Source organism: Equus przewalskii, chromosome 9, assembly GCF_037783145.1.
Source record: "Equus przewalskii isolate Varuska chromosome 9, EquPr2, whole genome shotgun sequence".
Lineage (NCBI taxonomy): Eukaryota > Metazoa > Chordata > Mammalia > Perissodactyla > Equidae > Equus > Equus przewalskii.
The window spans coordinates 12,081,496-12,102,295 of NC_091839.1; the positions used below are offsets into that span (position 1 = coordinate 12,081,496).

Here is a 20,800-nt window from a genome sequence, read left to right on the forward strand (position 1 = left end):
GAGCCCTTTGGGCTGAGTGTGTGTGTGCATATGTGTGTATATTGATGTGGATTAAGGCTGCCCCAGCTAGAGAAGCCCAAGGTGACGTGGCCTACATGCCAAACTATATGACCCAGTGGACTTTTTTTATGGTATGAATTAGGACTGCCCCAGAGAGAGAAGCCCGGGGCATCCTCACCTGCATGCCGATCTATATGGCCAGATTCGTATCTAAAGTTATATGACCGCACAATAACCAGACCCCATCTGCACTGAAATCATTTAATGACTTTTTACATCATCTTTTCTTTTCTCCAGTAAAAATAAGTCACGTACCCATGCCTTATAAAATTAGCCCTAACCCTCAACTCGGGGCAGCAGCAGGAGCTCTGACTGCCCGTGGGTCTTGTCCCCACACACCAGCTCTGACTGCCCGTGGGTCCTGTCCCCACGCACCAGCTCTGCCTGCCCATGGGTCCTGTCCCCATGCTATTCCACACTATTCTCTAAAGTAGCACTACTGCCAGATCTTGAGAGTCTAAGAAATCTTTCTTTCACTCTCGGCTCACCGACCCCGCATCATATATGTGTGTACGTGCATGTGACTGTGTGTCTATGATTGTATGTATGTGTATATGTGTGCATTTATGTGTGTATGCGTGTGTGTCCACGTGTGTCTATTTGTGTGTGCATATATGGGTGTGTGTATGTGCACATGTGTGTGTGTGTATGAGTGTGTGTGTGTATGAGTGTGTGTGTGTATGTGTGTCTATGTGTATGTTGAGGGAGTTAGGTTGGGGGATACACAGACACAAATGTCCAGGGGCACAGGAGTCTGCAGGGACACTGGTGAACAGGCTGACAGGGGACAGGGCACAGGGAATATGCTGGAGAGGGAGACTCAAACCTCCGTGGGGCTAGAAATTCAGAGAATTAGCAGGGATTGGAGGCCAACGTGAGGACGCTGCAGAGACAGGAAGCCTGAGCTCAGAGTGTGGGCAGATTCAAAAAGGAGGGAGTCGAGAGCCGGGATGTCGACACAAGTGGGTTCCTGAATGCCAGTGGGAGGAAGGGTGGCCAATGAAGGACCGGCTTGGGGTGGAGACTAGAGTCGTTGGACCCGGTTTCCAGAGCAAGGGCAGGGTTTCCAGTGTCCAGCTCCCACAAGGCTGAGACGTGCCCAGTTCCTCTCAAAGTCAGGCCCGGGTCAGGTGGTTTTGGAATCTTCAGTTGCGATGAAGGAAAACGAGTGTCCACCTCTGGGCTCCAAGACGGCCTTCAGCCTGGCTTGCAAGTTAACCAGACACGGAGATTTGTGAGTAAGTGAAACTGACTGAGACCCGGAATGGAGGCGGGAAGTAGCTGGGGCTTGAAGAGGGTGGCCGGGGAGGGGACGGAAGTCAGGAAGAACTTGGAGTGTGTGGAGCCCAGAAGAATCTAGAAACTGGGCAGAGCGGACGGGGAGGGGAGGGAGAGTGGGAGGACCTTGCTGTTTGCGGAGCCCAGTGGAATCTAGAAAATTGAGGGTGGGGGAAGGGAATCAAAAGCCAGGAACCCCGGGGTGTGTGGAGCCCAGAAGAATCTAGAAGGGCTGGGCGGATGGAAGAGGTGGGGCGAGGGAATGAAGGGAGGGGCCCCACCCTGGGGGTCTGGGGGGAATCTGGAGGTGAGGACTCTCTCAGGGGTTGGGATGACACACTTCTTCCTGCACGAAGAGGCCTGCATCGTGTCCCACGCTGTTTAACCCTCAGCCTAACCGGCCCCTCTAGGACAGCACAGAGGCTTGTTCAAGTCCACACCCTTTCCCCTCCTGAGGTCTGTCCTTAACCTTTGAGGGTCCCTCTGTGGGCAGAGCTTTCCCTTCCCTCTGACCCCACCGTAATTTGTGCCCTTGAAGTCTTCCACCCCCATCAACCTGATCGGTGCCTGTTCTTCTGCCGACTCATCATGGCGCCCTTTCCGCTTGGCTCAAATGTTGATTCCTCCCCTCAAACCAGGAAATGCCCTGTCTAAGCACCCCATCGTACTTACGGTGCCCGCCCTAAGGAGGCAGGAGCTTTTCCAAACCTCCTCAGGACTCAACTCCAAAATTTCACCTTTGAAACCTCCCCGTCTTCTAAACCCCGTCCAGGCTTACACCCCTCAGCCTCCCACCTCCACGGAGATGTCGTCCCTGCTGGGCAAGGGTTCCCTCCATGTCCGGACTGCTCCCCTGCTCAAAGCCCAGGCCAGAGACTCACCCTATCACGAGAAGGAAATCACCACAGAACCACCCGAGACCACATTCCAGTTGGGTACTAATTTATTTCCTCAGTTTCAGATCTGTCTTCTTTGTCAGGGAGGCAGTGCTGGTACCCCAATGAGGAGAGCAACAGTTAGGTATTGAAATTTCCTGCCAGTGGTTGATGAAACCGCAGTTGAGGAACGGGTTCAGGAAACCGGGACAGGAATCTGTGTGTCCTGTCATAAAACCCAACCATTCCTGTGTACAAGCACGTCCTTGGCACATCAGCCACTCACATGCCTACACTTGATCACCCTGTCCGGGGCCATCCCCAGCCACAGGCTCAGACTGGACATCTTCATCTTCATGTCTCTGCTTTCTTTTTTGTTTTTACAACTTCATATGCCTATTCTCAGAGTCCACAAAAAGAACCTGGGAAATTGTAGATAGAATCTATCCTCTAATTCTGTTTTCTTTCCTGCTCTTTTTGGCCTCTGGGGTTTTTGGCTGAATCCTTGGAGACCTGACAGTGAGGTTGAGTGTGGGTAAGTGAGTTGGGCATCAAGGGGTGGTGTGGAGTATAGGGAAGGAAGACCTTTCCTCTACTCGCTCTGCGTCCTTCTGGCTGGACATCAAATTAAATTCACATGAGACAGAATAACAGGAGAAAATTAAACAAAGCTTTATAACATGTATACATGGGAGAGGCTAGGCAAACCGAGCAACTCACCAAAATTGCTGAAGGCTCCACCTTCATCTTCAGCTAAAAACAAAGGAGGATGTTGGAGGTGGGGGGAGTCACTATGGGAGATTATCAGAAAAGCACAGTAAACATGGTTAAGGTTATTATGCAGATGTAAGTAGTTACTTTTCTCATCCGATAAGAGTTTCTAGAGATAAGGTCATCCCCCTTCTTCCTGATACAGAGAGGGAGACACCTTTACAGATGGAGATTTCCTTTACAAATGTAAATGTCTCTTAACAAAGCGTAAGTAAATTCTACTTTTCAGAGTTGCTTTCCTGAGTGCAATTTATTAAATGTAACCAGCCCCAAATAATCCTCATGCCAAAGAGACATATCTTGGGATGGCCAATTCTAGTCCCTCACAATAGGAATTGGGTCTGCAAAGAGTCTGAATGAGAAATAGTAAAGCCTGGTTAGGTTTTTGGGGTGTTAGGTGTGAGTTGAGATTAAGAGGATCTAGTGGGGCCATGCAAGAGGCCTCTTTTTGGGAGACTCCAGGATGGGGCAAGGATTCTGAGTGGGTGGCAGACCTACATGTTGAGGGAGGAGCAAACTGGAGGTGGTGCAGTGAAGTAGAGTGCCATCCTTCCAGGCTTGTGTCAGTGTGACGGGTAAGACATAGGGTTAGGGAAAAGGGTAAGATTCTTGAAGACTCAGATTAGTGTCTTGACAATGGGACCAGCAGGAGTGCCAGATATACACACTGAAGGGGACATGGGTCAGGGGACAATGGGGAAAGGGAGATGAGCATCCAGTGGGGGCTAGGATTCTGGAGAGCGATGTGAGATTGGAGGACTGAGGACACCAGGAATGCAGAAGACCTCAGCTGAGGGCTTTTGGGGAATCAAGTCAGGAAGCGAGTTTAAGTGTGGGGTAGTCAGACCACAAAAGGGATCTGGAATGGGACCTGGGGGAAGGGAGGGGGAAGGCAGGGCAATGGTGCAGTGATGTGGGCACTACGAGCCAAGGAGTCAAAAGAAAGATTTCGTGGACTCTCAAGGTCTGGTTGTAGTGCTCCTTTATTCATAGAATACCAAGGAGTAGGACGGGGCCAGGACCCATGGGTAGTAAGAGCTGCAGGCATGGGGGCAGGACCCACAGGCAGTGATGTGGGGTTGGTGAGCCGAGGAGTCGAAAGAAAGATTTCTTAGACTCTTAAGATCTGGCAGTAGTGCTCTTTTATTTAGAGAATAGTGTGGAATAGCATGGGGACAGGACCCATGGGCAGTCAGAGCTTCTGCTGCCGCCGCTTCTGCTGCCCCCGCTGGCATGGGGACAGAGCCCATGGGCAGGCAGAGCCGCTGCTGCTGCCCCCGCTGGCATGGGGACAGGACCCATGGGCAGGCAGAGCTGGTGCGTGGGGACAGGACCCACGAGCAGTCAGAGCTCCTGCTGCTGCCCCGAGTTGAGGGTTAGGACTAAATTTAAGGCATAGGTATGTGAGTCATCTCTATAAGACAAAGAATATGTAAAAAAGTTAAAATGGTATCAGTGCCCGTTTGGTCTGGCCATTTGGCTGTCCCACAACTTTTAGATAAGAATCAAACCGGATGGAGTAAATCGCAGAAGTCACCGCTTGAATTTTATCCTCGGCTAAAGACAAAGGAGGATTTGTGGGGGGAGGGTCAGTTACATGAGGTTGCCAGACAGTAACCAACTTAAGTTCTTGCCTCTGGCATTGATTAAGAGCTTCTAGAGATAAGACCATCCCCCCTTCTTCCTGGCACAGAGAGGGAGGCATCTTCACAGATAGAGGTTTCCCTTAGAAATGTAAATGTTTCCCAACAAAGGGGCAAACAAATTCCACTCCTTGGAGCCTGAATCTCATCTGTAGTTTTAAAACTAACCAGCCTAAAAATCCTCATCATAAGCCATTTTAAAATTAAGCAGCCTAAAAATCCTCATCAGGCAGTAAAGAGCTACAGTGGGTTGAGGGTAGGGCTAAACTTATAAGGTATAGGTATGTGAGTTATTTCTTTACAAGACAAAGGAAAGATCATGTAAAAAAGTCATTAAAATGGTATCGGTGTAGGTGGGGTCTGGTTATTGTGTGGTCCTATAACTTTAGATAAAAGTCAGATCAGATCAGGTCAGGACAGCCTATGCTTCCAGGAGGATGATATAGATCAGTATGTAGGGCAGGACACCTTGGGGTTCTCGTTGGGGCAGCCTTGATCCTCATCAGCAGTGAGGACCAAATAGAGGGCCAGAGTTTTCTACTCTCTACTCCTGACCAGTTGAGACATGTGCAGGTTGCTCTCAAAGCCTGGGAGCACTGTGGAAAAGCCAGATCTCACCTTGTCCCCTGAGACCTACTTCAGCTGAGTCAACAAGTGAGCCATGTCCCAAGGGGATTTGTGTTTGAGTGAGTGAGCCTGAAAAGGAGCCTGGGGACAGGCAAGGGAGGGCAGATGTGAGAGTGGAGATGGGGGGCAGAATGAAGTTGGAGTGCGTGGAGCCTTTCCTTCTTTGTTGCCTAGTCAGAGTGAACTTCCCATGAATCCACAGGTGAGAGCTGTGTGATAGGTGTTAGTGAGGAGTGGTAGGTGCCATGATGATCTGGACACCTGTCCTTCTCTAATCCAGGACATACCACTTCCATTTGTGATGCATCTGCTCTCCTGACCTGGCCTTGTGTTGCTGGGTGTGATAGAACCCACATCATGATGAGGAGTTCTGACTCTCTGGTCACAATACATCCCATATTCAGACACTCCATGGCTCCTGAGGCATAGAAACAAGCCAGGAGCTGTTTTTCTATTGCATAGAAAGCAGGGCCTTCCCTGTAAACCTAGGAGTCTGCATGTAATTTTCTTATCAGGTCCTGCCAGAGGCTCCACAAAGCACCTCTCATCCTTCTAACATGGGTTGGATGAAGGTACATGTGCAGGAACTTGTCCTTTCCTCTGGAGGGTGTGTATAGCATGTCCCAGACTATTGGAGCCCTAAAATCTTCATAGATTTAGCAGATCCCTGAATGGTCACAGATGTAGATGGCCCTACAGCCCATGGAATCTTCACAAATTGCTGATAACTAGAGCTGATCTTGTCACTAATGTCTTGTCATCAGTGATGCCATTTTCATGGATCATCAATATTAGCAAGTATCCACATCCATTCTTTAAGGCATTCAGGATATTTGCCATTTTTTGCTCAACTGGTCTCATTATCATGTTGTCATCAATATGACAGACAATATGTGACGTTCTGCAGAATGTCTAGATCCCCTTGGACTACGTTAGCAGAGAGTGAGAGACTGTCAATGTATACCATTGTTGGTCCCATGTAAATATACACTGTTGCTAATACATCTTCCTAATGAGATTGGAAAAGAGTGAGTTTACCAGATCAAAAACTGCATACAACATACCTGAGGGTCTGCTCTAGTAAAGATACAACATCTGGCACAGCAGCTACAAGTGGGGCTACAACTTAGCGATGTTAGCAGGAGTCCCCTGGTATCTGCCATTATCCATCTGGACTTTGGAAATGCCAGACTGGTGAACTAAATGGGGATATGTTGGGACCATCTCCTGGTATCCTTCAGTCTTCGGGAGTGGCACTAATCCCTGCCATTTGCCCTGGGATTCAGTATCAGTTTTGTTGTGTTAAATTGTTGGAGTGGCGTATAGAGATTTAACTGTTTCCACTTTGTTTTTCCTACTGTAGTTTTCCACAGGGCAAGGAACCATAGGAGGATTTTCCCACTGCTAAGTACATTCATTTTTATTATACATCTGGAGCTGGGAAATGACCCCTGGATGGGTCCATGAACTCAGTAGGTCCAGCATGAGACACATTTTGGTGAGAAATCCATTGATTTTCTGCCCCCCTTTACACCATTACTCTAACAGGAGCCAGGGTTGTGCTGTGGGTCCCTGGGTGTCATGTCCACTTGGGCTCCATGGCCAACAGCTCTTGAATGTTCTAAGTGTCCCTCCTTTCCCAGTGTATGGTGACTCAAGTAAATCATGTAGGTCCCCTCTGAGATGGCCTGGGGAATCACAAGGGTGTCCAGTTGCCTTTGCGTTGCTGAGCGCTTCCATCAGTGTCTCCTGTGTTCAGCCCTGGCCCATGGACGATGGCCACCACTAGGGTCCCAGTGATGCAGGTGCCCTTCAGCATCCTGTGCTCATTGGCTCTCCTCAGGATCCCAGCTGGCTGGTGGGTTTTTCCACTTATATAGGTGACTCATTCCAGCACACCCACTTATCTGAACCTTTGGTCCCTCATCTCACCTCTGCAGTCTGGGCATCTCTATTTCATGGAATGTGACATTCATTTATTCTAAGCTTCCAAGAGCTATCTTGCCATTGTACTAGACCTACCTCCTGGTGTCCTTGCCAAGGTGTTCAGTCCTGTGTGATGGTAGCGTGTCCCATACTGACACACACTCCCTTATTCATCATCTCACAATCCTGGGTTCCTGGCTCCCCGGTCTGCTCTCCTGACCCTTGTGACTCATGTTAGCCAAATTCTGTAGTCCTTTGGGGTACAGTCCCTCTCTTGCCTTTCACAGACTCTACAGTGCCCCAGGCTGCTTATGCTGACATTGAGTCTGTGGGTCTGTTGACCAGGAGGGGTGTGGGGCAGCCTCAATGGAGAAGCCTTGTCTTGTAAGGCTCTTGCTTCCTTTGAAGGCTCTGCAGAATCATTCAGCAATGGGCGTCTTAGTTCCTATCTGCCGGAATAAAGAAGCACACACTTAGCGACTTAGAACAAGTTTATTATCTTACTGTTCTGGTGGTCAGAAGTCTGGAATGAGTTTTAGGGGCTAAAATCAATATGTTGCTAGGCTGGGTTCTTTCTGGAGGTTCTTGGGGGGAGAATCTGCTTCCTTCAGTTCTCCAGTTTAATTACATGGGCCCATTGGGACAATCCAGAGTAATCTCCTCATTTCAAGATCCTTAACTTCATCACATCTGTAAAGTCTCCTTTTATTCACAGAGACTGGGATTAGGATGCGGGCATCTTTGAGGGCCATTATTCTATCTACCACCGTGGCCTCTATTCTAAAAAATGGGGCAAGCCCCTTTTTCAGCCTGGAGGATTTAGGGAATCTGGGGTCAGGTTCCAAAGTGCACCTACTCAGGGGTAGGTCCCCCATCCCTAGTCTCAGAGTCTGCCTCCTCCGCTGGCATAGGCATGAGCATTTCCCGGGGCTGAACTCTCGCCTGAAGTTTTGTTCCTTATGCTTAAGTCACACCTGCCCTTTAGCTGCAGCAGACAGGGATCCCTTCAACTCTCACACTTTGCTTTCAATTGCTGAGGGATAGGTTTGAGCCTGTCCTTGTCTCTCCTTAATGCTCAGAGGCACTTGGTAGCTGCCATGTGATTCCACACTCCTTGTCTTTACCATCCCCCAACATTTCTCAACTCAGAGACAGTGCACCAGCTGTGCACCCCTGTATCCACCCCAGCTCACTGCAGGTGAACTGTTCAAGACCCCACAGCTGACACATACTGGAGACTGTCATCACCCCACCTCCAAGATGTGCGAGGTGCTCACTGCTGTACCATGATGAGTGATCCAACCCAGAAAGTACCCTTGGGGCTAGCGTCCTATGACCACTGCTGGTGTGTATGGTCTTGGGTCATGTTTCCTAGAAGAGCATGAGATAGGATTCACGAGGCTCATGGAAGGAGTGCTGGAGGAGATCCAGGCTGCAGAGCAAGGAAGCTGGCAAGGGTCAGTTCTGTGTGGGGACCTGCTTCACCTGATCATGGGTGATCTGGAGCACATGGCACAACCAATAGTCAGCTCACCTTGGGCCCCAAGCCCTGCGCCAGGCTGTCCCTGCCTGCTGGCTATTCTCAGGTGTGAGTGTGGGACAACCATCTCAGGAAGGGACTTCCGCTCCACTGAGGGCAAATACCTGCAGTAAAGAGCATCTGTGGGGATGGATGAGCAGCTCAGAGAAGGAGTCTCGGTTGAGCACCAGCAGCATCTCCGCAGTGGTTCCCTCTTTTTATAGAAAAAGATCATATACTCAGGCTCTTGGAGTGTACATTTCAAGTGGTGGGAGGTGTGGAGTTTAGCACCTGATGATATCTCCAGAATTGATTTAAATGGGGAATTTTGGGTCTAAAGTACTTTAGTCCCTGAGCAATATACAGCACATGTAGACTCATTTTGACTTTTACAAAAATAGAAGGAAAATATGGGCTTTTTATTGTGAATAATTTCAAACATGAACTTACAGTCATATACCCACCATAGAGGTAAAACTGTCATAATTAGGGGGTGATACTTGCCATCCGTCTGTCTGTCTCTGTCTGTCTCTCTCTCTATCTATAATCTCACTGTCATCTATGTATCATCTATCTGTTTTTATATTTGCCTATATGTTAGTTTTTTTCGGAAACACTTCAAAATAAACTACAGGCATGACAACACTCTGGCCTTAATATTTCCACCTGCCTCTCTTCAGAAGGTGACATTCCTCTGTGTAACCTCAATTCCAATAGCAAAACTAACAGAATTGTAATTTCCTAGTTTCATCTAACATCTAGTCTATATTCAGACTTTCCCACTGGTTTTTGGTCATTTGTCACAGCAGCAATAGGAAACTAATACACTCACCTTGCTGAAAGACTATGTTAAAGATATATGCTAACATCTTTATTGAGATAAAATTCACATACCATACAACTTACCTGTACAAAGTGCACAATTCGATCCTTTCAGTGTACTAGCAGACTTGTGAAACCATTGCTACCATTCAATTTTAGAACTTCTTCATATCCCCAAAGAAACCCCATACTACTTAGCAGTCACACCCCAGTCCTCATATCCTCCAACCCCTGGCAACCACTAATCTACACTTTGTGTCTATAGATTTCCCTCCTCTGGTTTTTCCATATAAACGGAATGATACAATATGTGGCCTTTTATGTCTGGCTTCCTCCACTTAGAAGAATGCTTTCAAGTTTCATCTATGTTGTAACGTGTACAGTCCACTTTTCCTTTTTATGGCTGAACAATATTCCACTGTATGGACATGCGATTTTTCGTTGATGCAGTCATCATTTGATGGATAGTAGTGTTGTTTCCACATTTTTACTATTATGAATAATGTCCTATGTCCAAGTTATTGGGTCAATTGTTTTCATTTTTCTTGGGCATACACCTAAGGGTGGAAAAACTGGATCACATGATAACTGTATTTCTAACAGTTTGAGGAACTGCCAGACTGTTTTCCAAGGCAGCTGCATCATTCTACACTCGAACAACAGGGGGTGAGGGCTTCTATTTCCTGGATTCCTCTCCAACACTTGTTACTATCTGTCTTTGTGATTCTATCTCTACTAGTGGGTGTGCAGTAGTATCTCATTGTGGTTTTTATCTATATCTCACTGATGACTAATGATGTTGAGCATTTTTTCATGTACTTCTTGGCCTTTTGTGTATCTTCTCTGGCCATCTGTCTTTGCAGATCTTTTGTCCATTTTTAAAATTGAATTATTTCTCTTTTTTATTATCGTGTTGTGTGTGTTCTATGTATACTAGTTATGAGACCCTTATGAAGTATGTGATTAGCAAAAACCTTTTTCCCATTCTGTGGGTTATTTTTTCACATTCTTGATCAGGTCCTTTGAAGGACAAAAATTTTAAATTTTCATGAGGTCCAGTTTATCTATTTTCTCTTTTGTTTCCAAATGTATTTTATGACCCTTTTCTGTAGGCCAGGGTCTAAGCAAAGGTCCCACATTGCCAAGTGATATCAATCCTGAAAGCCTTGTTTTTTTAAAAGCTTGACTGTGGTTAGGACACAGTCTGGGGGTCTTCGGGGGTCCAGGTTGGGGTCGGTCTGGCAGTTTTCTCCTGGTATCTCTCTCTTGACCCACCACATCTTCTCTCTTCTGTAAACTGGAGGTGAAGCCTGGACTCAGTGGGATTCATTGCAGAGCTTCGGGGGAGCACCTCATGGGTAGTGTTCTAGACATCACCCCAAATCCCCTTAGGGACTGGACCTGAGGGCCAGGCTGCCTGTAGTGGGTTAAATGGGTCCCCCTTGAAAAGATGTGTCCACATCCTAAAACCCAGAACCTGTGAATATGACCCTGTTTGGGAAGTTTCTCTGCAGATAGAATTAAGGATCTCGAGATGAGATCATACTGTGTTATCTGGGTGAGTCCTAAATCTAGACAAATCTCCTTATAGGATACAGAAGAGGGGAAAGCACAGAAGAGATGGCCACATGAAATGGAGGCAGAGATTGGAGTGATGGAACCACAAGCCAAGGAACACTGACAGCCACCAGAAGCTGGAAGAGGAAAGGAACAGAAAATCTCCTAGAGCCTCTGGAGGGAACATGGTCCTGCTGATACTTTGATTTTGGATTTCTGGTCTCCAGAACCATCAGAGAATAACTTTGCCCTATTTTAAGCCATGAAATGTGCGGTAATTTGTTGTGGCAGACACAAGAAACTAATGTACTGTCCCCTTTGAGGGCAAGGTGTCCACTCCCCAGTACAGAGATAGCTCTGTCTCCCCAGCATTAGCTCCAGAGTCCCTCAGATCCTGTGAGTCCTGAGGGGACACCTAAATGCCAGTGGATGTCACATGTCCAGCTCCACCCCCTTGACCACTGCTGCATTCTCCACACTGTTCCTGGCTGGAGCCCATTGTGTCATCTTGGTGCAGAAGGACAGTCACTTACACTCTCATCCCTCCTGCATTCAGACAAAGGCACCTCCTGTGCAAAAGGGCCTCCCTCACCCCTGGACCCTGGTCCCTGCTGGGAGGACAGGACCGAGGCTGGACACTTTTCCCGGAAACCCTGATTTTCAGGGTGAGGAGTTGATTACCATCACCTCTAATGGGGATAGGTTTTGCTGTCTCTCTTTGAGGATAATTATGGCTTTTTATATAATCATGTTTCATTTGTTCTTTTGGATGCCAAAATCATCAAATTTGGTCACAGATTTGGTCATAGCAAAATACCTACCTAACGGTTGTCAGAGCCCCAAATGTGAAATTTTCAAAAGAGAACCCTCTCATTGGGGATTTAAAGATAGTGAGGGCTCACCATTTCTGTAGGTTTTTTGTGGCTTGGATTAACGTGGAATTCACATGGGGGATGAACATATCCATCCGCCCTGAGAGGCAAGGCTGGCTTCATGGGCTGTCAATCTGTGCAGTCACCATCACTTGAAAAGCCTGTGCTAGTTATCCTCTGCCATCTTAAAATTCCTTTTTTTTTTTTTTAAATTGAGTTCATAATAGTTTATGTCATTGTGAAATTTCAGTTGTACATATATCTTGTCTGCCACCACACAAGTACTCCCCTTACCCCCTGTGCCCACCTCCCACGCCCCTTTGAAATTCTTAATGAGTTTTGAACAAGGAGCCCTGCTTTTTCATTTTACATTGAATCCTACAATTGATGTAGCTGGGTCCGCCCCTGGGAGTGACCATATGGTCATAGGCTCCCTTTGGAAAAAGAAAGGTATGATGCCATCAGGAGCTGCCATATGTCCTGTAGTCACCAGAGGTAGCACCATCGCGGGGTAACCTGGGGGGCTGTGAATGCAGGCATGTAGGAGTTTGGCTTTTTCTACCCTATTTGTGCTCATAGATCTCTAACTGCCTTCCGTCCCACTCTGCAACCCTAGCTTACAGAGGGAATGTTTTCCAACTCTGCTGTACTTCAGAGATTCAAATTTTTTGTCTCTACAATCTAAGGTGGGGGAGGCGGGCAGGGATCACAGCTAATTGGCTCAAATGTGGAAAGCATTACATAGACATAATAAAGTCCACACTGAATGTTGGTCTTAGGAAAATAATCAAGAGATGGGATTGGAAGTGTGTATGCATTATGGTGACAGGGAAGAAAGCATCTGGGTTCTTATCTTCCAAGAGGGAAGACCTTAGATAATGCCTGAAAGTGGAAAATCAGTAAGTAGCCTCTAAGCATGTTTGTCACAGATGACTTTGTTTCTCTCCTGAGGAGTTGCTGCTGTTTGGGGCAGATCTCAGTTTAGCCCAAACAGAAGCCAGGACCTTCCTGTGATCACTCTGAACAGAACACACAAAGACACGGGGCTTATCATGACCAAGGCCAGTTTTGTCACAAATCCAAGAAAGAGAACATCTAACAGGAGGAAGCCAGAACTGCTTTTGCTTACAGTGTGAATATCAGGAATAGAATAATAGTTTCATTTTTCTGGCTGCAGTGGGCAGTGTGACAAGTGGAAATCTCCTTGGGGTTGTAGGTCATTCACATCAAACAATATGCCCCCTCCAGGCAAGCCTTACACATCTGATTAAGATTCATGCAAGATGACCAAAGTTGTTGGGTCTTTGTCCGTATGACATATGGGGACTGACATGTTTTCTATATTTTTTTGACATCAGGAGCATGGAATCACAAAATCATAACTTTGCTCATAATCCAACATCATCACCAGTTCATAAATGGCCTTTCTTTCAAAAATTATTAGAACCAGGGTCTAGTTATAGCTTCCAGAAAGAACCACAAGGTCAGGATTGGAAATCTGGCTCATAAGGAAGCTCTGTCTTGGATGAACAAGCAAGGAAATCAGGACACTGTCACCACATTGGTTTCAGACAACAGCACCTCTGCTACCACTTGCACCAGCAAATTCTTCCCACTCTCAGCCACTTGGCACCCAACTCCTGCATGGTCCTGGGTGCCAAGAGAAGCACAACATTCTTCTCACAGGAACCACTTCCCTCTTCCACAATGTGAATCTGCTGTCAGAAATCCTGGGAACTGCTGTCTTCAGCTTCTGTCTTTCACATTTTTCCCAAGGGGGTTGGAAGACACTAAGTTGATCCAGCATATCAATCCTAGACCTCATGGGACACATCTAATGTAACATGTCCACAACCAAGACCTTTATTCCCTCCACCTCCCAAACGGATTCTCCCAGAGTTTTCCTCTTCTCAGTCAAGATCAACTCTATCCTTCTTGGAGCTCAGGTTGGAAATCTTGGTGGTATTTTTGATGCTTCTCTTGCTCTTGCAGTAATGTCTAATCCATCAGCAAACCCTGAAATCTGTCTACCAGGTTCTTTCCTTAATCAAGCCTACATTCTCTCGTTGATTTGGCCAAGCATTCTTGGTTTTCCCAAATTCTCCCCCTAATTGTTCCTCAAGGAGTTATTTTTCTCTCAAAATCTCTACTGTCTGGCCTCTTAATTTCCCTCAAATCTTTCAGTTGTTAGTTTTATACAATTATCTCCAGAGTATTCCTCAATAACCCATTTCTTTCCCCCAAATATATTTTTTCTCAAAACCACCCTTAACTAAACTCTTAAAGCCCCCAAACTCTTTGTTCAATTTCCCCTGCAAGTTTTCTCTTAGCCGTCCCCAATTTCTTTTTGCTTTAACCAAATTCTTACAATAATTTTGCCCCAATCTTTATTTCTCCTCAAAATTCCTCTTTTGCTCCCAACCTCTTACTTTAATTTTCCCTAAATCCATTCCTTGATTTTACCCAATTCTTCCTAAATTCTCTCCATGAATATCACAAATTCTCCCTTAATTTTCCCCAGTTCCTCCCTTGGAACTCCCAAATTCACAGCTTGGTTCCTGCTCCACCACCCTCCATCATCCCTTTGAGTTTCCATTAATATGCCTAACTCTCCCCCGAGTTTCCCTCACCCGTGTCCTTCGGTCTCCTCCCTCGGACCTGAAAGCCCAGTTTCTCCGCAATCCCACAAACACTCTTCCCTTGCCGGTTCCACTCGCCCGCCCAACGACTCCCTGCGCCCCAAGTCAACACCTTTCCTCTGATTGGCTGGGAGGCCGTCTTTGGAACGCAGTCCCTGCTTCCCCATTGGTTCCTCTCTGCCAAGTCCCCGCCCCACTCCTCTCTCTCTCTCTCTCTGTCTCTCTCTGTCTCTCTCTCTCTGTCTCTGTCTCTGTCTCTGTCTGTCTCTCTCTCTCTCTCTCTCTTTCTCTCTCTGGAATTTACCGACCGGCACCGCTACTTCTCGGCCCCTAAAGGCCACACGTCTACACTCCCACCGTGAGGCCCACCGGAACTTATCTCGCTCCCTCTTGCTTCCTGCTCCCTGGGCGCCATGAGAAGCTCTGACAGCAGAGGCAGCCGAGCGGACTTCAGTTTTGGGGACCCTGTGAACTCCGGTCACCTGCCGCCCCGGGCGCCGCCATCTTGCTAGGATTATGTAACCGGAAGGGGCTGGTCTTCTTCCACCTGCCCGGTTCAGGCAGTGACTTCTTTTCTTATGGCCACGCCCCCTCCTGCTTTCCAAGCCTCGCCTTAAAGGCGCCCGCACTTTTTATTCTTACGGATTGCTGCGAGCGCCCTCTCAATAGGCTTTAAAATAGGGCTTCGCAGCCTTTCCTTGGGACATGGTGGGCGGTACTTCCTGTTAGAAGACCTTCCTTCCCTCAGAGTGTTCACAGTCCCCCTGAGTTTCCCTGTTGCTTCAGCTGTCCTGTCTCCCTGCTTAAAATGGGGAGGGAGGTGACAGAATCTGACTGCGTCATTCTCTAAGCCAGGGTGAGGGAAGGGAAAGATGGAGGGCGTTGGAGAAGTTAAGACTTCAGGATAAGAGACAGACGTGAGATCTCAAGACTAGTACTGTGATTTCAATTTGGAGTTCAAGTCTATATCTCACTGTGAAGTTTCAATGTGAAGTCTTCTGGATAGGATTATTCATTCATTCATTCTGATGCGGGGTCGGTGAGCCGAGGAGTCGAAAGAAAGATTTCTTAGACTCTTAAGATCTGGCAGTAGTGCTCTTTTATTTAGAGAATAGTATGGAATAGCATGGGGACAGGACCCATGGACAGTCAGAGCTTCTGCTGCTTGGGGACAGGACCCATGGGCAGTCAGAGGTGCTGCTGGCATGGGGAGCTGCTGCGGCTGCTGCTGCCGCCGCTGGCATGGGGACAGGACCCACGGGCAGGCAGAGCTGCTGCCTGCATGTTGCTGCTGCCCCTTCTGCTGCTGCTGGCATGGGGAGCTGCTGCTGCCGCCGCTGGCATGGGGACAGGACCCATGGGCAGTCAGAGCTGCTGCGTGGGGACAGGACCCACGGGCAGGAGGAGCTGCTGCTGCTGCCGCTTCTGCTGCAAAGTTGGGTGGAGAGTAAGGTTAAATTTAAGGCATAGGTATGTGAGTTATCTCTTTACAAGACAAAAAAAAAAAAAAAAGTTAAAATGGTACCAGTGCCGGTAGGGTCCAGCCATTGGGCGGTCCCACAACTTTTAGATAAGAATCAAACCGGATTGAGTAAATGGCAGAAATCACCGCTTAAATATTATCCTCAGCCAAAGACAAAAGAGGATTGGGGGGGGGGTCAGTTACATGAGGTTGCCAGACAGTAAACAACTTAAGTCTTTGCCTTCCCCATTAAGAGTTTCCAGAGATAAGGCCATCCCCCCTTCTTCCTGGGGCAGAGAGGGAGGCATGGAGATTTCCTACACAAATGCAACTGTCTCTGATCAAAGGGCAAGCAAACTCTGCTCCTCGGAGCCTGCTTCTCATCTGCAGTTTTAAAATTAACCAGCCTAAAATCCTCATCAATTCCACAGGTATTTACTGAGCACCTACCACATGGGAGGAGCTTCTGGGTGCTGAAGTTACCATGGTGAACAGGACAGACCAAGTCCCTCTCTGAGGAAATCAACATTCTAAGCAGGGAGAGGATGGGTAAGAAACAAATGAATAAGCAAGATAATTTCAGATAGTGTTTGATAAGAGGCAAATAAAAACAGGCAATATAATAGGGAGTGACTAGGCGGTAAGGTTATCAACAAAGGCTCTCTGAAGAGGTGCCATTTAAGTGGAGGTGAAGGTAAGAGGGAGGCAGCCATTCAAAGATCTGGGGGAAAAGTGATCCAGGCAGAGGTAACAGCCAGTGCAAAGGCCCAGAGGTGGGAACCAGCTTGCAGAGAGAGGTAGGAGACTGGGTCAGAGCAGTGGGCAGGAAGCTGACTGTGCTTTATTCCACTCACAGGGGCGTGTCATGATCTGATTGACGTTTTCTAAAGATCATCTCTGCCATGTGGAGAACAGATCTTGGAGGGGAAGGGTGGAAGCAGGGCTGTAGCAAAGAGGCTACTGAAATAGTCTAGACAAGAGCTGAATGGGGACAGGAGCAGGGACGGGGTGATGGAAATGGTGAGAAGTGCTCAGATTATGAGTCTATTTTGAAGAGCATGCCAATAGCTCGAGAAACTAAAAGGATAGTCATGCCACTTATGGAGCTGGGGAAACTGGGAATGGAGCACGTTTGGAAGAGTAGGAGTAGGTAGGGGTACCCAAAATATCCACATCCTGATCCCTGTGAATATATTACTTATGTGGTAAAAGGTAGATGTGATTAAGTGAAGAATCTTGAGATGGGAAGGTTATCCTGGATAATCGGGATGGGCCCAACGTAATGACAAGGGTCCTCTTAGATGGAGGCAGGAGGGTCAGTCAGTAGGAGACGTGATGAGAGGTGCAAGAGGTTGGAGTGATGCAAGGAAGGGGCTGTGAGCCAAGGAGTGCGGGTGGCCTCCAGAAGCTGAGAAAGGCTAGGAAATGGGTTCTACCCTAGAGCCTCTAGAACCCAATCCTTTGGACCCACTGTAGACTTCTGACCTCTAGAACTGTAAGAGAATAACTCTGTGTTGTTTTAAGTCACTAAGTTTGCGACAATTTGTTACAGGAGCAGTGGGAAACTAATACAGTGTTGTAAGTCCCAACTCAGAGTTCTGTTTTGAGTATATTCACCTTGAGATGCCTGAGACATCCAGGTGGAGATGCTGAGTAGGGGTCTGGAGCTCAGGAGGGAGGTCAAGGCTGGAGTCACAGACTTGGGAGCCATTGACATGTAGATGTAATTTGAATACCCTGAGCCTGAAAGACAGATTCTAGCAGAATGAGGCCCACAGTGTGTCCCAACCTTTCCCACAGCCGGGCCAATGCTGATAGTGATAATATCTGTGGGCAAGTGTGTGGTTGGCAGAATTGGCTGTTGGCAGTCTGCCTGCTGAGGCACCCCAGCTGAGGGACCATCCTCTTGGAAGCCACCATTGGCTGCTCAGGCACACTGGTTGGGAGGCCCTGGGATGGCCCAAGTGGAAAAGACAGGCAGGGACAAAGCCAGGGGTAAACTAGGGGCCAAATGAAGAGGAAGGCAGCGGAGAAGGCCAGGGAGGAGCAGTGGGAGGGACCGAGGAGAGGATGGGAAGAGATGAGGTCAGGCATCAGCAGACATCAGCACCCAGGAGTGGTCAGGCCTGAGAAGAGGCAGGGAGGGGTGGAGTTTGACCTCCACCTGAGGGGCTGTGGTCAGACCCTTGTGTGCAGAGTGGAGGTTATACTTCTATAGGAAAAGAGAAACACATGAGGCTGCTATTTCTCACAGAATGGACTTTGTGATGCTGTTCCCGCCTCCTCCCTGCCCTGCCCTTTCCTCCCTCCACCCTCTAGCTCCCCAGGGTACTGGGTAACGCTGGACCTGGCTAATTTCTGCTCTTGGTTGCCACCGCTCAGAGACTATGGAGCTAAGGCAGGCCAGACTGCTGCCCCAGGGGCTGAGCCCACCTTCCCTGGCCTTGAAAGGATCCTTCTAGCAGGGAGGGCTGGGCAGACCCTAATGACCCTTGTAGTAGATGCTGAAGGTGACATGGAGAGCCTGCTGTGTATCTGGGAGGAGCTGGTGAGTGAGGGGTTTGGAGGGGCAAGAGATGAGGGGTGGGGAGAGAAAGAATGGATGAATGCATCAGAATGAGTGGAAATGGAAAGGGCCAGAGATTGAAAGACAGAAATTGAGAGACAGGAATAGAGAAATAGAGGGAGAGACAGATACAGAGAAAGAGATGGAGACAGAGACATAGAAAGAGCCGAAGACTGAGAGACAGGAATAGAGAGGGACAGAGACAGAGAGACCCAGAAAGAGAGAGAGAGAGAGAGATGGAAAGCAGAGATTGAGAGCAGCAGCAGAGACAGAGACTCAGATTAAATCTGAGAGACAGAGAGAGATGGACACAGTCAAAGTCAGGGGCAGAGAAATAGAGACAGACAAAGAGACAGGGATATGGAAAGAAAGAGACAGAGACAGACAAGTGGAGACAGACAGATAATAAGAGGAGACATCATAAGAGAAACAAAGGGACTAAGACTCAGAGACACAGAGAGAGAGGTAGAGACAGTGAGGGACAATGAAATGGAGAGACAAAGACAGACAGAGACAGAGATCAAGAGACACTGGGAGAAGGAGGATGGCACTTATGGTCCAGGGACGCAGTGGGGACCCCACCCGGGTCCTCTGGATTGTTAAAGAAAAAATATTTATGACACCTTTAAAGATGGTAAGGTGATAGGTGTAGGGACCACAGCGATGGGATTTTGCAGTAGAAGAGAGAGAGAATGGGCTCAGCTCTAAATACAGCATGGGCAAGTGGGGATTTGTAGCCAAGGAGCAGGGTGGGGTCAGTGGATGGAAAATTCCTAAGAGGACACATCAGGGGTAAGGGGGGATTCTGGTAAAATGACCTAATGGGATTCTTGCTGGAGGCAGGCCAGGGTGATCAGACTTCAACTGGGGGATGGTGGAGGGTGAGGAACCTGAGCAGATTTGGAGGGTGATCAGATGGGGAGGATGGGGGGTTTCATGCTAGAACTGAATTTTACAAGGAAGTGTGCAGTGGGCCTAGGAGAAGGTTCAGGAGCCTGACTCAAGTTTGGTCAAGCAAAGAATCTTTGTCAGGACTTCAGCCAGGACCTGCTCTCATCCTGGTTCCAGAAGGGGGCACACTAACCCCTTGTCCTCTGTGGTGGGATGCCTATGACTCCCCCTCCCCACCTGCAGGGGAATCTCTGCCAAGTGGACATCTGGCTGCTGGGCCAGCTGTGCAGCCTGGGGCTGGAGATGGGGGCACTGCAGGAGGAAGTGGTTGCCTTCCTGGAAGAAGAGGAGAAAGAGCATCGAGGAAGAGGAGGAGGCCGAAGAGCCCAAAGGAAAGCAGGAGGAAGGACACATGGGGATCTCCTACCTTGGTCTTTCCCACTGCCTCCTCAAGTTTGAAATGACTATCTGAGGCTCTGCCAGCGTGCTTCTAATTGAGACGGGAATGAGATGCAAATTTATGCAAAGAAGAGGGGATGTGCAGGTCAAATCAAGTGTAAATGTTGATTTGGAGTCCACATGTGTTCCTTGAACAAGTACTTTCTCTGAAGATGTCTGAGATGAGACTGAGGGGTTGGCCTGTGAGCTGTGGGCATGTTTGTGGGTGATCAGGGAGGTTTGTAGAGAAACTCTAGGTGTATTTGCAGAGGAGCCGCAGGTGTGTTGCAGAGGAGACCTGGGTCTCTGCAAATATGGTGGAGATGTGGACAGAGGCTGTTGTGCACCTGAGACGTGGCTAGCCCTATTGAGATGCTCCGTATGTGTGACATATACACCGAATTTCAAAGGCTTGGTATGATAAAGAGATTATCAAACATTTCAACAATCTTAAAAATTAATAACATATTGAAATGATAAATATTTTGACTATATCGGGATAAATAAAAATATTACTAAAATGCATTTCACCTGTTTACTTTTTAAAATTTTTACTGTGGTAAAACATATATAAGAAAAATCACCATTTTAACCATCTTTAAATGTCGAGTTTAGTGGTGTTGAGTAACATTCACATTGTTGTGCAACCATCGCCACCATCCTTCTCCAGCACTGTTTTCATCTTGCAAATTGAAACTGTCCCCATTAAACAACAAATCCCCATTCCCCTCCCCAGCAGCTGGCAGCCACCATTCTACTTTCTGTCTCTATGAATCGGACTGCTCCACAAACCTCATGTGATTGGGATCATATATCTGTCTTTTTGAGTCTGGCTTATTTCATTTAGCATAATG

The 20,800-nt window shown here is 47.8% G+C and overlaps 2 long non-coding RNA genes across 3 annotated transcripts; both read left to right on the plus strand.

Annotated features, from left to right (window-relative positions):
- Nucleotides 1-993: 993 nt before the first annotated feature.
- LOC103562540 (uncharacterized) lies at nt 994-12,737 on the plus strand. The gene is made up of 2 exons (XR_547693.2): nt 994-1,298; nt 11,113-12,737. It is a non-coding gene; the product is annotated as an uncharacterized lncRNA (long non-coding RNA).
- Nucleotides 12,738-14,824: 2,087 nt separating this feature from the next.
- LOC103562541 (uncharacterized) lies at nt 14,825-20,471 on the plus strand. Of its 2 annotated transcripts, none has more exons than XR_547694.2 (3): nt 14,825-15,624; nt 16,483-16,600; nt 19,752-20,471. It is a non-coding gene; the product is annotated as an uncharacterized lncRNA (long non-coding RNA). The 2 variants fall into 2 exon arrangements; XR_011522303.1 differs by having other exon boundaries at nt 15,443-16,059.
- The last annotated feature ends 329 nt before the right edge of the window (nt 20,472-20,800 follow it).